At 41.5% G+C, this 18,256-nt stretch overlaps 1 protein-coding gene across 1 annotated transcript in view; it reads right to left on the bottom strand.

Annotated features, from left to right (window-relative positions):
- The window catches only part of pdgfc (platelet derived growth factor c), a 100,630-nt gene that overhangs the window by 52,407 nt on the left and 29,967 nt on the right, over positions 1 to 18,256 (bottom strand). The window lies entirely within an intron of this gene.

Here is an 18,256-nt window from a genome sequence, read left to right as displayed (position 1 = left end):
CCTTATTTTGACTTATTTCCCGCTGTCTTCCCAGTTTTTTATTTTCCCAAAAATATCCCATATTTTGACATTATATAAAAGTCCCGTATTTTCACAATATAAAAAAGTCGGTAGGTCCAGAATTCATGACGCGCCTCTGACAGGAGTTTACAGCAGGAAGTCGGGCCATGAATTCATGTCCCCGCCCTCTCAGGCATCAGTAATTACATAACTACGTCCAGAGGCGAGGCTGAGCAAGTGATTAGGTCCAGTGTTGCCAGATTGGGCGGTTTCAAGTGCATTTTGGCGGGTTTTGAACATATTTTGGGCTGGAAAATGTCAGCAGTATCTGGCAACACTGATTAGGTCTGAGGTGAAGATGGCGATGCTAATAGCTAAGAAAAACATTAGCCTCTCTTTCTTTGATGATTTCAACAAGTGCGTGGCTGGAATGTTCCCAGACTCTTCCATCGCAAAGAAATTTTCCATGGGGAAAACGAAAGCCTCCCAAATAATCAAAGGTAAGCTACACATGTTTACATTAAGTATGTCCTGGCTAAGACCTCATAAATAGCCTAGTGTAAACTAATTGGTGTATTAACTGTTTTATCCACTCATTGTCTATTTTATTTTCTATCTGAAACTTACCCATTTTAAATCACTCTTGGTTTAATATTTTATATTACTCTTTATTACTCTATCTATCTATCTATCTATCTATCTATCTATCTATCTATCTATCTATCTATCTATCTATCTATCTATCTATCTATCTATCTATCTAGTGTTCCGAGGCCATGACTATGGTAAAACCATAATAAATTGCAATGGAATTGAATTTATTGACTGGTTATATAATGACCTTTCTTATTTTAACATAAGATACATATTTTAGCCCTTAATTTGGGAAATAACTGGTACCACTGAAAGCAAATAAAAATAAATGTATAGTTTATTCACAAATGCACTCTATAAACCATAAGCATATTGAGTTTGGGTCTTGGCTATCACCAACATGCACCAGAGTACAGGAAATCACAAATACTACATAGAAAATTGCCCCCCATTCAACTACACACCCACTTTTGGTGAAGGGTATGACTTTCCGAAATTTTCCCTTATTTTGAGTTAAAAATCTGGGAAATATCCCTTTTTTTCAAACCTCAAAGTTGACAGGTATGGTCGGACGTTTTGTATAAAGTTTTTATTTATCGAATTTGCAAAAAATAAAAATGCTCTACTTCTCAAAATCCAGTGAATGTGGATAGAATAAAACTTGATTTTGTGGAATAACTCTTAAATATACCAGATATTTGGCACACATCTATTCCAGACACACAAAAACACTGACAAGAACATGCCATAAAACAGTCTGCGCAGGCCGCGGGGGTTCTTCCTGTCCTGAAAAATCTTCTTTCAGTAAAAAACACCACTGGAAAGTCGCTCCACACTCCATAAATATCACATGAGTCATACATTATTCACTCATTTGCCACTGCTGATGGGAACCACAGCTCTGTTCAGTGAGCCGGATCAGTTGAATCCGCTGAAAGAGTTGACTCGATTGTTCATTTCTGATATTTCTGAAATCTTACTTGATCTTCGAAAGAACAAAACGACATTATATTGGGTTGGGGGCGGCACGGTGGTGTAGTGGTTAGCGCTGTCGCCTCACAGCAAGAAGGTCCGGGTTCGAGCCCCGTGGCCGGCGAGGGCCTTTCTGTGTGGAGTTTGCATGTTCTCCCCGTGTCCGCGTGGGTTTCCTCCGGGTGCTCCGGTTTCCCCCACAGTCCAAAGACATGCAGGTTAGGTTAACTGGTGACTCTAAATTGAGCGTAGGTGTGAATGTGAGTGTGAATGGTTGTCTGTGTCTATGTGTCAGCCCTGTGATGACCTGGCGACTTGTCCAGGGTGAACCCCGCCTTTCACCCGTAGTCAGCTGGGATAGGATCCAGCTCGCCTGCGACCCTGTAGAACAGGATAAAGCGGCTAAAGGTAATGAGATGAGATTATATTGGGTTGAGTTTAAGAAAATCTAATTAAAAAAGTAAAAAGGAGACGAATGACTTGTGTCTGTACATGAGTGGAATCCCAGCTTTCGCCTGAAAGAGCCGAGTCGTTTGCGACAACGAATCAAGTCCCTGGAATCACCTCAGCGATCGATCCCAGGACTCGATCCTTTTGGCTGAAGTTTCTGAAAATCTTATTCTACCTTTTAACTAAGAAATGAACACATAATCTTGCACTGAGTTTAATGAAAAGTATTTGTAAATTAAGGAAAAAAAACAATTAAAAATAAATGAAAAAAAATATTCGTATGGGAGTTGATTCTCAGCGTTCGATTCATTTTTGCAGATGAGACATGATTTAAGGTTCTGTCCAGTTATCATTATTAACATCAGTCTTCTTCTCAAACGTCTTACAAGAGCAAATGTTCTCTTCTGTAATAGTTTATATTTTACTCTTACTCAGAAACTTATGATAAGTGAAATGATACAGAAGTTATACACTCCCCAGCCATTTTATTAGGAACACCCCTACATCCACCTGCTGTTGTTTTCTGCAGTTCTGTAATCAGCCGATCCCTCGACAGCAGCACGATGCATCAAATCAGAGCTTCAGTTAATGTTCACAATGTTCAAACATCAGAACGGGAAACATTGTGATCTCACAGTGAAGTGTGACTTTCTTTCTTTCACTGTGGTATGGGTGTCGGTTTGAGCCAGATGAGTATTTTTGGTTTGAGTATTTCAGAAGCTGCTGATCTCCTCCTGGGGTTTTCACACACAACAGTCTCTAGAGTTTACACAGAATGGTGCAGAAAACAAAAAACAATCAATGAATGAGTGAGCGACAGTTCTGTGGGTGGAAACAAACGCCTTGTTGATAAGAGAGGGTCAGAGGGAAATGAACAGATTTGAAGTGGTTTGAGCTTTTTTTTTTCCCCAGGAAGGATATAGTAACTCATATAATCACTCTTTACAACCGTGGTGAGCAGAAAAGCATCTCAGCATGCAACAGAAAACAGAAGAACACATTGGGTTCCACTCCTGCAGCCAAGAACAGGGAGCTTAGAACCAACAACAAGAAGAAGTCCTATTAAAGTGGCCGGGGAGTGTATAAACACGCTATAAAAGTGTTTTTCCTGCCTGAAGGTGTTGTTCTGAAAGATGCTGAAAAACCAGTAAATGCTGGAAAAATGGCGTCCACTCAGATGCCCCGGTCCTGAAGTGAAACTGTCTATAAAAATAGACTGAGCTTTTGAAATTGAATTTCATTTTTTAATTCACAGCAACAAGAGGGGGGCGGCACGGTGGTGTAGTGGTTAGCGCTGTCACCTCACAGCAAGAAGGTCCGGGTTCGAGCCCCGTGGCCGGCGAGGGCCTTTCTGTGCGGAGTTTGCATGTTCTCCCCGTGTCCGCGTGGGTTTCCTCCGGGTGCTCCGGTTTCCCCCACAGTCCAAAGACATGCAGGTTAGGTTAACTGGTGACTCTAAATTGAGCGTAGGTGTGAATGTGAGTGTGAATGGTTGTCTGTGTCTATGTGTCAGCCCTGTGATGACCTGGCGACTTGTCCAGGGTGAACCCCGCCTTTCGCCCGTAGTCAGCTGGGATAGGCTCCAGCTCGCCTGCGACCCTATAGAACAGGATAAAGCAGCTAGAGATAATGAGATGAGATGAGATGAGCAACAAGAGCTTTTCAAATAAACAAAACCATCCGAGATGTAACCATAGCAACGATTGTTTAATTGGAACCTCATATGGGTTCCTACAGTATTTGTGATGAAACCAAACCGAGAACACCTCGAGGTGAAAGTGAGATCCTTTGTCTCTTTGCCTCATTCCTTTCTCTGATATCATGAAGCTTGTAATCTTGTAGCTCGTATGTCAGATTATTGGCACATTTCCGTCCCAGATGCAAAAAGACCACAGTCCGTAGTGGCAACAGTGAGTCCATCGTCTCATTACAGTGACGGAGCCAGATGCCCGGCCGTGTTTGCGAGTGGACAATGAGTCGAGTCTGCGAGAGAATGATTCATGTGGGATTCTGTTCCAGGAGTCTGTTACGTGCCAAGAGCAATAACGTAATGATTTACTGTCTGCCTCGATAGTTACAGACAGCCATGGGCAAGAGCTCCAGCTCTCGAGAGAGCACAAAGAAAAGAGAAAAATTCGACCGGAAAAATTGACCTCAAACTGGTGAAGAAAAGCACCAGGGTCATCACATTTCTCCTCGAAAAATATAGGAAGCTTTTTTTTTCTCCCCTTTTAAAAATTTCTACATGTTGTGTCATGATCAGATGCACACAGGGGACAAGAGGTGAAAGAGGTGTCATGTCTGAAACACAAACGTTCCACACACATCTCTGTAGGTTCTGCCCTGGAGAGCAGACAATCATCAGGCTTTCTGAGGTGGAGCGAGATCCCTGCGGCTCCCCCGAGACGTTCGGCGCGAAACTTATCCAAACACGCGGGGCCGCGGGCGACTGGTGTAAGGTTGCGCTGAAAATCTGCCTGCTCCGCAAGACAAAACACTTTATGTATCCAGTTATATAAACAGATCAGGGGGCTGGCCGTTGCTGCCAGCTTCGCTTTTTATGTGCCGTCATGGGAGAAGCTGGAAATGACACAACGCTGTGTTTCATCTCTTTTCAGCGTGTTCCAGCAGGGTGCAGGCCGCTGACTGACAGCTCGTTCTCAAAGAGGTTTCACGTTTCCTGCAAGATTTCACCAATTCAGACCTGCAGATCTGTGGTTTTAACAATATTTAGCCTTAAAGGGAGGATTCAGACGCACAATCTCCTTCCTGGTGAGCCGACATGTTTATAGCAAGGTCTAAATGTCAGAACAAGAACAAGGAGTGCTCTTAATGTGATAAAAACAGAAAAAAAAATGAAATGGACAAAGTGTTCCGCTTTATTGAGTCAGAGAAATACGAGGGTTAGTCAAAAAGTTCTAAGACAAATGAAAAAAATCTTTATTAATGAAAATAACAAAGCTATTTCTCTACATGTCCTCCATTTAAGTCTAAACACTTCTGCAAGCGATGTTTCCATTGGAGAATTCCTTTTTTGAATTCCTTTTGAAATGATAACATCTGTCTTAGAACTTTTTCACTCACCAAAGTAGAACTGGATTTATTTGAAATGTACATTTCAAATACATCCAGTTCTACTTTGGTGAGCTTTGAGAGGAATTTGCTTCATCAACCAGTACCATTTAGAGTTGCTGCTGTAACCGTCTTCTAGTGTTGAGTTTGTTTTTCACTTGTAATCGTTGCCGAGTTATTTAGCCCACTAGTCACAGATTATTTCTGATGGACAATTTTACTTGTATGTAGGAGTTGATCGGTGCTAAATTTATTCACGGAAAGCTGAACTGCATTTATTATGAAATTGCAAACTGCATCAAAGACTTCTGTTGGTTTGGAAATCTTATATTCACAAAGCTGAAAAAGTTTAAAAAGGTTGAAAAATCTATTCTACTTTCTCTTCGTTCCTGAAGAAGTTCCATAAAAGGTTCCTTTATCTCATAATCCATCATAATCGTCAATTACGACGTAGTGTTTATGCTTTGACACAATGTTAAACATGATTCGCTTAATATTTATTCTTTATTACTTCCAGTGTTTGCTGCTTGGAGGAGAGGTTAATTATCAGTTAATTATCATCTCATCTCATTATCTGTAGCCGCTTTATCCTGTTCTACAGGGTCGCAGGCGAGCTGGATCCTATCCCAGCTGACTACGGGTGAAAGGTGGGGTTCACCCTGGACAAGTCGCCAGGTCATCACAGGGCTGACACATAGACACAGACAACCATTCACACTCACATTCACACCTACGCTCAATTTAGAGTCACCAGTTAACCTAACCTGCATGTCTTTGGACTGTGGGGGAAACCGGAGCACCTGGAGGAAACCCACGCGGACACGGGGAGAACATGCAAACTCCGCACAGAAAGGCCCTCGCCGGCCATGGGGCTCGAACCCGGACCTTCTTGCTGTGAAGCGACAGCGCTAACCACTACACCACTGTGCTGCCCAGTTAATTATCAGTTAACAAACTGATCAGGCGGGCCGGCTCTGTGGTCGGCATGAAGCTGGACTCTCTGGTGACGGTGGCAGAGAAGAGGTCTATGGACAAACTATTGAACATCATGGACGATGCCAGTCACCCTCTGCACACTGTCATCAGCAACCAGAGGAGCCTGTTCAGTGACAGAATGCTCCTTCACAAGTGCAGGAAGAACAGACTCAAAAACTCCTTTGTCCCTCACGCCATCAGACTGTACAACTCCTCTCTGGGGGGGAGGAGGGGGAACAGGAGGACAGAGGACGGGAAGGAGCAGTAGCCTAGCCTGACAATAAGCAATACCGGACAATGTGCAATATAAAGTGCAATATCTCTCCTTCCACCGCCCCCCCTTCCCCTTTCTCTCTTCCCCATATCTTACTCTTTTTATATTTGTATATGTAAATCTCTCATCTCATCTCATTATCTCTAGCCGCTTAATCCTTCTACAGGGTCGCAGGCAAGCTGGATCCTATCCCAGCTGACTACGGGCGAAAGGCGGGGTTCACCCTGGACAAGTCGCCAGGTCATCACAGGGCTGACACATAGACACAGACAACCATTCACACTCACATTCACACCTACGCTCAATTTAGAGTCACCAGTTAACCTAACCTGCATGTCTTTGGACTGTGGGGGAAACCGGAGCACCCGGAGGAAACCCACGCGGACACGGGGAGAACATGCAAACTCCACACAGAAAGGCCCTCGCCGGCCACGGGGCTCGAACCCGGACCTTCTTGCTGTGAGGCGACAGCGCTAACCACTACACCACCGTGCCACCCTAAAGTTTTATCTAATCTAATCTAATTATGACCCGGTTTACTCAGCATACAGAGCTGATGTTTATGAAGTTGTAAAACATTTGAGTGAATCATTAAACCTCGTCGTTCCACAGTTCTGAGAAATCTGTAATAACTTTGTCTTCGAGCAAAACTGTAGATGTTTTCACTGAAGCGTATCGTCTAGAGTTTAGCTGTAAAGATGCTAATTTGCAATATAGCATCGTTCGAGCAAACTCAGTATCACCATGTGGATATAATTAGCAGAAAAAGTCTGTAAAAAAAAAGAAAAAAATTACAAATCAAATTAAATCACAAACTTCACTTTTGCACTTTAGACCACACCCCCAACATGAGTGAGGGGGAAAAGTGAATCGGCTCTTGAAGAAAAGATTTGACTCTTTTCATCACTGCTTAAGATAAAAAGCTATATTTTTAAAAAGAAATTTTAAAAAGAGTTTCCTTTCAATCGTAACATTTTTATTTCCCAGTGAGCCTGTAATTTGTGGATTCATATAAAAAGTAAATTATTTTTTCTTTTCGTAAAGAAATGCCAGATGTTGAAAATAATCACAGTGATTCAGTAACGGCGTCACGTTCTAGTCAGTGTAAAAAAAAAACAACAAAAAAAAACCCCAATCCTGTTATTTTCACTTTTCTAGAAGTTTGTTTCAGGAGACGTTAACATCTCACTGCTTCGAGACACCCATAACACTGCTGTTCAGAAGATTCAGAAAACATTCGTTGCACTTTTTAAAAAAACTGAAATTCACATTAAATTTACAAGAAACAGCTGGATGGAAATGACCAATTCTATTAAATTAAATCTGTCTCTTGATCACAGCAGTGTAAACAGACTGAAGGCGAATTTCAGTTATCTGTGAAGTGCATGAAGATTAATGAGCTCTGAACACATGAACACGTGAACACAGCACCGAGTTTAACATACGGTTTTCTGACGGAGAGACGGAACAGGAACAGGCCTGAACACACAGCCGGCCAATTAGGAAAGCACATATGGCACTGTAGAACCATTTCCTAATATAATTCCTTTAGAGAAATCAGCAATGCGGAGAGTGGAATTTCAGCTCATGGATGGATAATTAAAGACGGGAAGAGGAAAAATCTGGTTTTACATTCAATCAGCCACAAAGAGAGAGAGAGAGAGAGAGAGAGAGAGAGAGGTGAAGCAGAGTTACTGTTTCCTCTCACAGCACATCACCAGGATGTTTTATTCCTCTTATACTGCAGCAATTTTCCAACAATCGTTATTTATTAAAGACCAACACATCGTACTATTTAACATAAGGCAAGATAAGATAAACTTTATTCATCCCTTTATGGAGAAATGTACATGTTCCAGCAGCTCACAGATAGAAAAGAGTCAGGAATGGACAGTCATTCCAACTGCACACCTCACTGCTGTTTCACTGTTCTCATACATGTCTTGCACCACTCTGATATACTTCTCATTCACTCCACACTTTCTCATACAATACCATAACTCATCTCTCGGCACTCTATCGTATGCCTTCTCCAGGTCTACAAACACACAACGTAGCTTTCTCTGGCCTTCCCTGTACTTCTCCATTAACATTCTTAAAGCAAAAATTGCATCCGATGTGCTCTTCCTTGGCATAAACCCGTACTGCTGTCCACAGATTGCTACCTCTCTTCTCACTCTCGCCTCCAATACCCTTTCCCATAGCTTCGTGGTGTGGCTCATCAATTTTGTTCCTCTGTAATTACTGCAGCTCTGTACATCTCCCTTATTCTTGTATATTGGGACGAGCACGCTCTTTCTCCGTTCATGCGGCATTTTCTCGTTCTCTAAGATCTTATTAAACAATCTCGTTTGGAACTCCACAGCCGTCTCACCCAAACATCTCCAAGCCTCAATCGGGATACCATCTGGTCCGGCTGCTTACCCAGTCTTCAAATGAAAAGGATATTGTACCAAATAGGCGTATTGTTGTACAGCATAAGTACAGTAGGTGTTTGGATTGTCTCCATACCGGTAGGATTATCTCAAGGATTATCTCTGTAGTTCCAATTAATGTTGTGGAAGTCCGTTCCTGTTCTCACTTACGCTACAGCAGATATACAGTAAAAGAAATCAAACAAAGCTTGTCGTCGTACCAAGAAGCGTCCTGAAGGTGTCCGAAAACTTACAGCTTCACCTCTCTGTGTGTGTGTGTGTGCTAGAAAGTGCTGAAACTGGAGACTCCTTCCTTCACTGCACTACAGTCACAGCTGCTGTTACAGAAAATAAATAAACACTTTCTGAATTCTGAGGTTATTCTAGTCACTGACACACTGCTGTAGTATAAGAGGAATAAAACACTTCAGGACGTTCTGTTACAGGAGAATCATCAACTCTGAGCCAGTAATGGTGAAGCCCACCACTTCATCCCACCTTGATTACTTTCCTTTCACAGCATGACACGAAGTGGTTTATTATTTATTAAAAACTTGATGATGCTCAGGACCCGTGATCTCCTCGCCGGAGACAAACCCGTGTTTCATCGCGGGGAGGTGTGTGTGTCGGGAGGTGACCTCATCTGAGCAGGTTAATAACGCCGTACACTGATCACAGGCTGTTCCCTCGAGTGTGTTACCTCAAACATGACTTTTCCTTGACCCACTTTTCCTCAGAGCCCCTTCCTCATTCACGCGCTGTCTCTGATTAAGGCAGGAAGCTGAGGATGAATAAACACAGACGCATAGAGCTACCATTGTGCCTCGGCCGCACATCAGACCTCCGACCGAGCGTACGGTTTAAATATTAACCCGCGAGCAGTTAAAGACAAAGAGCGCTCTCACACGTGCACGTGTGTGTGTGTGTGTGTGTATATGAGAGAGAGAGAGCGCAAGTTCAGATACGTCTGCAGCGTATCAACAGACCTTAAAGACGACAAGGATACAAATCCCTTTAATATCATATGTCAAAAATTTGTAATAGTTTACAGTGATTGAGTAATGAACTTCTGGCAAGAGAAACGTGAAAACAACACGATACATCCGCAATTTGTTCACGATCAGATTTCCATGACTAATATTCAAACACGCATCTGGATAAAGTCCTGTGATGTCATTAAAATGTGCTTTTACTCTGCTCTACTCTGTTCACAAAGCACTTCACTCATAAAATATTAAAGCCACACCACTTTCATTCATTTGCCTGATCCTAAACCCCGCCCATGCTTGGTTACTGAGGCCAAGTGCTACAGCTAATCATGTTAGCTAGCTAACTTCATCTACGTAATAAAGCTAACATGGCTAATGTGGGGATACCAGTGTTATAAAATGAAACTTGGCTAAACAGTGCAAAAAACAACGAGCTCATAATTGCAGTATTTAACACACAAGCTAACCTGAGCGACATTTACGTACGCTTTAGCGGATCGTCTCGCACGTTGACGTATGCAAGCCTGTTACTTTCTTAAGGTATTTATAGTAAAATAAAATACACACATTGGAAGGAAAATCATTCAAAGTGATATAAAGACATAAGTGTTTGCATTCGTGACATTTGTAAAAAATTTTGTTTGTTATTTGATTGTATTTTAATTGTGCATTTGTTTGCTTTACTTTAAAAAAAAGACGAAACAATTAACACTCAGTTTTCACTGGAGTTCTACAAAATTTCCAAAAATCACAGCCACATGCTTCATCCTTCACCTCCTCCGTCTCTCCTTTACTCGACATCACAATCATCTTTTAACACACGTCACAATCGAATCCCTTTTCTTTTTGATTGTTTTGTTTCTTCTTCTTCTTCTTCTCTTTTCCCCAGAGGCTCAGCTTCCTGATGGGTTATGAACACTTGAATAATGTGATATTACAAGCTGAAATATTGATTTGTTTCCGTTTTAAGGAAACACAATTGCTCATGAATAATAAAGATCATGGCAAGGAAGGTGAACATCTTTAGCTTTTTGATTCAATCTCATAAACAGTTCTTGATATTTGCAGATTTTTTTTTTTTTCTAACCGGAGGCCACGTGCATATAAAAGCGCTTCATCTCTCATTTCCGTTTTCTTTCCCTCCACCAGAACTGCATTTATATCATCAGAGTCGAAGCCACAGGATCAGTTACATCAACATCAACACTAATTCAACGGAATGGAGACGCACAAGTGGGGAATTTTCGTTCCCCTTCATCATCATCTTCCTGAAACCAAATTTGGTCTGTAACGGGTGCCAAAACTTCCACTCATTACAGCAGACAGCGTTAAGCTAACACTTAGTCAAGTGAGTAAATAGGGGACTCCCCAGGATACACTCCTTAAACCGGCAGATATTTGGAACACCAGCGAACAATCGGACAAATTTCCACTTCCCAGTTATTAGAAAGATTAAAAAAAGGTCACTTTGACATTTTTTATGACTTTAAAGCTGTAAAATCCCCCTCCACCGCACGGAGCACCCTTTAATCCCCACATATGTTTGGGGTGAAATGGAAACCCTCATTTACTGTTTCTGCTCCTCACTCGTTGATTTTCGTCTCCTTCTTTCAAGTCTGTCGCACATCTGGGCCTGGTTAAGAAACGACGCTGGTAACTACAGGTGCTGTAAATTCCACAGCAGCCCTTATAATATTTATTACAGTGAGGAGAGAGGGACAGGATGGAGGGATATGGAGAGAGAGAGAGAGAGAGAGAGAGAGAAGCAAATTTCTCATGGCATTAAAAAATAATTTGGTTTTATGAGCAGGCTGGTGTTTTGTAATGACTCAATATGTGAAACAGATTTTTTTTTCCTTTTCCTTTTGGGTCTATGCTTCCCTTATTCACTCAAACACACACACACACACACACACACACACACACACACACACACACACACACACACTTCTCACCTGCGGTCACTCAATGACTTTACAGTGTTTACAGTTTTACATTCGGGTTCGAAACAATTTTTAACAGTTTACAAAAAATTGATGTATTTAATTTACTCACACACTGTAACTTGTTCACATAAATATTGGCACTCAACAACAAAGTAAATCCCCCACATAGTGTTACAAATTTTATTACATCACAGCACTTTTCTGGATTCTGGATTCTGAATGGTTGGAAGCTGATGATTCGTTTTACTTCCAGCTATGATTTAAATCGCAGGTTTATATGAATAAAATACATTAGCGTTTCCATAGTAACAGCTCTGGTGAAGTTTTCTGTATTTATCACTGATGGAAGGAGTCTCCAGTGTCAGCGCTTTGTAAAACGTTGAGCTGCAAATTTTCCAGCATCTTCAGGACAAAGGAAGAGGAGTTTACGCTTTGCGGCTTCTTCGTAAAAGCTTGTTTATGCTCAGCGTTAAATACGTCTACGGATACAGGTGGAGTCTTCGGTCTGTCTGTACTTGTGGACGTTTTCTGTTGTGGATGAAACGGCACAGCATCACCGGAAATCGTAGAAGCAGTGAGGCCAATAGTTTAAGTGAGACGCCATGAAGAAATTCTAAAACAGTTGAAAATTCTGAGCAGAGGTTATGGGATTTAGTAAAACCTTTTAAACATCCATATACAGTAACGTCTATAATGCTGCCTCTGTTTTTTGCCTCTTTCTTAGCAGGTACATTATTACGACTTCCTCCGTCACCACCGTCGCCATATTCATCGTTGTCAGAAACGTGACTCTGAGCTGCCCTCGAGTGGATGCACTGCTTAACATCCATGCTAATGTAACGGACGTATGGAAGTATGTGGGCGGTGACGGTTACATCGTTTGAAATGGGCGTATTTATTTTCGTAAGTAAAGGGAGCGTCAATGAGCTTTAATGTAACAAGCTGCATTTTTTTTTCCTGTGTTATTATCTTCTATAACTGGAACTAACTAACAAACAGAAACCGTTACTCCTCGGTGAAATAAAAGTCTCATTAGCAGACTCAGACTTTCAGACTCGATGGTGTTTTATCAGTGACTTTTGTCATCAGTAGATTATTTTTCGTGTTTTGTAACTCAAAATGCCCTCTGGACCACCGGCGCTCAACGTCTCAGCATGCCAAGGCTAAAATCAATGAGCGCTTGACTGACAGGGTGTGTGAACCGCATGACACCCGGCTGCTACAGGTCAGGTATCACATTCTCACTCAAACACACACACAAGCAAGCGAGTACAAGTTTAGCTTTTCCACATATTTGTTGAAATATTACTTAAAGCATATCCGCAGAGCCATGGCCTCACTTTCATTTATAAATGCCTTGAAACCTCAAGAATGGCACAGGAATAGTTTTAAGTGTTAATAATAAATCTAATATAGTAAATTTTACAATTAAAGTGATTTATATAGGTAGCGGTCTGAGTGAATGAGCTTGACGTCCGTAACGTCACAGCAGGAAGTCTATCGGTCTCATCGCCATTTCCGCTATACTAAAACACAGAGCTGACTGCAACTCCGATCCTCCATTTTGAGCTAATTTATCGCCATGCCACGCAGATGTGTTTTTAGCCGGTGCAGCAACACAACAGAAGGTGGATTTACGTTGCATTCATGGCCCAAGAATGTTCAAACTGCAAAGATTTGGACGCGTTTTGTGAGAAGTTCACAGGCACATTGGGCGCCTACGAAGTGGTCTCTCCTCTGCTCTGCACATTTTACTGAAGACTCGTACGAGACCTCTGATCTGTTGAGAAGCATTGGCTATAAGCCCGGATTGAAAAAGGGTGCAGTACCAACAATTAAATAAAACTACAAGAAAAGGAAAGTATTTATTTTATTTTATTTTTTTTTAGAGGAAAGTGAGTTTAGTTGCACCAGTTTTCCCGGAGTGAGCCAAGGATTGTTTCTAAAACCCAGGACGGAATCGGATGGACATGACATATTATCACTCGGGCAGTGACCTCCCTGCAGTTGTTGCTAAAACCAGTGATATCCCGTTCCGTCCTGGGTTTTAGTAATTGTCTGAGCTGAGCAATAATGGCGGAATACACAGTAATGGAGGAAATAGAGAAAGACTGGAGCAGCCATCTGATTTCTAAACTGGATATCACTGCCATCTCGCCCTTACGTAGAAGAAGCGAATGAAGGAGAACTGAACGAACAACTGAAAGTCAGATTGTTTCAAAACAATCGGCCACAAGATCGGCCTTCAAGAAGCGAGAACGCAGACGGGTAAGCTCCGACTGTCATTTGGATAAAAAAGCAACACGTTGTTTACCTGCATTTAGATTAATCCATGTAACTTGTATTGTGTGTTTAAGTTAGCGGTATAAGATTATTTAATTTGCTTCAGAATGTGATTGTCTCAGTTCATCTGATTATTTAATGAGCTTTTACGTTTTATCAGTGAAAATGCATGCATGTACATGTATGTTGCATAAGTTATAGCACCCATCCTGTTTTAATGAGAGTCAACCCACAATCAGTGAAGTCAAATCAGTCTTAGTTGAGCGAGTCGGTAACGGGATTTCTTACTTTCACCATAAATTGTTATTTATATGACTTTGGTCTATAGCTGTAAAAGGCCTCGGCCTTAAAACCGGTTCCCGCTGTGACATCACGCACTCAGGGCTGGCTGGCTCAGCGGGGCAGCGCCAATCACAACTTTGCGGTTGAGTTTAACTCTCAAAAATATATTTTTTTATTCCCATTTATGCAGCATACAAGAGTCATGGATGGAGATACTATCCACTCAGAAATTTATTTAAAAATAAAGTTTCTGCGTATCTGCTTTAAAAACATATTAACACAATCATTATTGGGCTAATTCTATGATTTAAACTCACACCCTTCTGGTGCTAGCTTGTAATCCAAGCTACAAAGACTCCATAACAGATCACTCAGCATTTATTGTGCATGCAGTGAGGACACTAACTTGCACCGAAAAGCAGCTAGCATGACGGTTTAAAGCTAAAGTAAAGGTTTACGGCTCAGCACGTCTCACGTTAAACGGCGTCAGAGCAGGTGCAGGAGATCGACGAATGTTCTGTCAACACATGCACAGAAATCCAATACTGCACAGTCTGGAACAGGGGTTAAAACACACACCCATACACCCATAACCCCCCCCCCCCCCCCCCCCCCACACACACACACACACAGTCTTTACTAGCGCTACACACATCAACACTCATCCGTTAACACACGCTCTTAAAACGCTCTTAAAACACACCACAACATCCGGAAACCAGATCGTATCCCCAATCCCAAACTGTCTCACTGCCATCTGTGTGTGAGAGAAAGTTCTGGCACCCTGTCCTTAAAACATTATAAAATCCAGCCTGTGCAGCAGTTTAAACTGTTCTGAGCTAGAAAGAGCATATTTTAAACGATGAACTTGTGCAGTGTAATTCTGGGGAACACACACACACACACAAGCAATATCTCATCTCATCTCATTATCTGTAGCCGCTTTATCCTGTTCTACAGGGTTGCAGGCAAGCTGGATCCTATCCCAGCTGACTACGGGCGAAAGGCGGGGTACACCCTGGACAAGTCGCCAGGTCATCACAGGGCTGACACATAGACACAGACAACCATTCACACTCACATTCACACCTACGCTCAATTTAGAGTCACCAGTTAACCTAACCTGCATGTCTTTGGACTGTGGGGGAAACCGGAGCACCCGGAGGAAACCCATGCGGACAAGGGGAGAACATGCAAACTCCGCACAGAAAGGCCCTCGCCGGCCACGGGGCTCGAACCCAGGACCTTCTTGCTGTGAGGCGACAGCGCTAACCACTACACCACCGTGCCGCCCTCACAAAACTTACAGATATTTAGATAGATTTGGGTCAAATTTATCAGATTTTTCCTCAAAACAGAGGAAATGCTAATACTGCCCAAAACTGATCAAACCGCTAATCAGATTTTAGACACAGTTTTAGCTCCAGAACCTGTGTGCTAGGTTAGCTAGGTAGGTAGCTACTAATTATGACTTTAGAATCCCTGACGACACCTTTAACATCCTGAGGATTAGATTTTTGTCCTTTGCTTCCTATCAAACAGTTAATAAGAATTATTTTACCAAAACTACTGTATATTATGAATATATAATTTTCTTATTTGTGTCACATTATTTGCTAATATGTCTATTCAAGGCTCAAATCGTTAAAACCCTGCTCCAATCAACATGTTCGCTCAAAAATTCCACATGTACAGCTTGATCTTGTGCTGTTCACCTTTTCAGAAGGCAACATGGCAGTGCCCATGGAATTTCCTTTAGCATTTGATGCTAACAGTGAAATTATAAGTCTAGAGAAGCTTTTTGTCGGAAATTTATTAACATATCTGAGGTAAATGTTGAAGTTTCTGACATTTTTGAACTATTACTTGTGTGATTCTGCCTTTCTTTTGTTCTGTAAGAGACGCTTCAGGACGATGACTTGCTAGTCTCTGCATTAGCTAGCACAGGCTTGGTGTCTGTGTTTCTCAGTTGCTTAGCAACAGTGTTACATCTCCAGCCACTTAAAGTGTGAGCTAATTGTGTGCTCTCACCAAATTTTAAGTAGTTGCCAGCAAATTAGCACTGAGATTATTATTATTATTATTATTATTGACTATTATTTATTTATTTATTTATTTATGAGAACAATTCCTTAACCTTCTCAAAGTTCTATAAAGATTGTTTTAAGGTTCTTTCATTTTTGGGACCACAAACTAATATTCTGGGAATGTTCTCTCAAAATCTGACTGGAAATATTAATTTTTTGTAAACAAACCAACATTCCAGGTACAGATGGCCTGTTCAGAGAAACCTTGAAATACTGTATGTGTATACAAAAATTCAAATAAACAGGCCATAGTTTTAAATTTTTCATTAACGAAAAGAGACAATAAAAAATTATTTAAAAGTTATGGGAATGTCGTCTGAACTATATGAAATGTCAATGTGATATTTCCATAAAGGAAACTTTCCTGGAAAATTTAACAGGAACTGGAAAAGATCAGTTCTCAAAACGTTTCAAGAACTAAATACAAAGGTTTCCAGAAAGTTCTGGAAGTAAATAATCACTAGCGGGGTCATCGTGATCCTTCAGAATGTGTTTGTACCAGTTTTATGGAACAGCTTTGCCTGTTTCTCGGAAGCTGAATAAGAATAAAGTGAATGCTTTTAATACTCAGTCCAACACACATTTGCTTGTGACTTTATTTTATTTTTTCCTGCTGCTGTTTCACGGTTTCACAGTTTCTCTTAAATAACATTTTGAATTGCTTGTAATTTTTTACATCGTATAAAAACATCGACCAAATGAATCCATGTGAATGGAAATATTCTCATGCAGTAGTTGCTAACAACTTCAATAAAAGAACAAATTAAAAAAATGACAAATGAAAAGTCTACGTGCCAGTTCTCCTTCCTAACAAAACACTCCTCAGGATCGAGGTGGGTGGCCGAGAGAAAGTAATGAAACCTTTTTAATCTCACATTAACCCGCCTGATGAAAGTGCACTGGGATTAAAGCAGACCGCCTGCAGGATGAGACATAGCAGTCTGCAAAATACACAAATTCAGTGCCAACACTTAAACACCCTCAGTGTTTTCTGTTTAAACCAGTCCTTACACACACACACACACACACACACACAGTAACATGCGAACATTTAGGATTAGGAACATTAGGAATGCAAACATTGGATAAAACCTGACACAAGACATCTCAGAGTCATTTTATAAGCCACACCTCCGTGAATTGAATATTCACTAATGCTTATAAACACAGATGCCACGCCCTGTCGTTCTTCCCAAAGACTAACAGACAGAGGCCATGCCTCCTTCACTAGTCACTAATGCTGACAGAAAGAAGCTACGCCTCCCTCACTATTCACTAATTATGACAGACTCAGAGGCCACACCTCCTTCACTGTTCACTAATGATGATGGAACAAGGCCACGCCTCCTTCACTAGTCACTGGTGCTGACAGAGGCCACACTTCTTTCACTATTCAATACTGATGACAGAAAGAGGCCACACCTCCTTTACTACTCCGTAATGATGACAAAGAGGCCACACTTCCTCCACTATTCACTAATGATGACAGATGCCACGCCTCCTTCACAAGTCACTAATGATGACAGACACAGAGGTCACACCTACTTCACTATTCACTAATGATGACACAGAGGCCACACCTCCCTCACTATTCACCTATCATTCCAGACAGAGAGGCCACATCTCCATCACTGAAAATGACACAGGCCACACCTCCTTTTCTATTCCTTGGGACTGACACAAGGCCACAGCTTCACAAATGACAGGTACCCAGAACACACCTCCTCCCTTACTGACGAGGACCAATATGTACAGAGGCCACGCCCCTTCACTGTGTTTGTTTCTGTTGAATCAGACCAGTAAATTATCACAACATCTTGGGTTATAGAACTAAACTAACAGCTAAAATCATGTTTTTTTTAATGGCAAAACACTGCCAAAGAATTTCTAACATGTCAAATCAGGCCATTTCATCTTA

The sequence above is a fragment of the Neoarius graeffei genome, chromosome 8, assembly GCF_027579695.1.
Source record: "Neoarius graeffei isolate fNeoGra1 chromosome 8, fNeoGra1.pri, whole genome shotgun sequence".
In the NCBI taxonomy this organism is placed as follows: domain Eukaryota; kingdom Metazoa; phylum Chordata; class Actinopteri; order Siluriformes; family Ariidae; genus Neoarius; species Neoarius graeffei.
The sequence above is the reverse complement of the archived record's forward strand: the minus strand, read 5'-3'. Positions and strand labels throughout refer to the sequence as shown.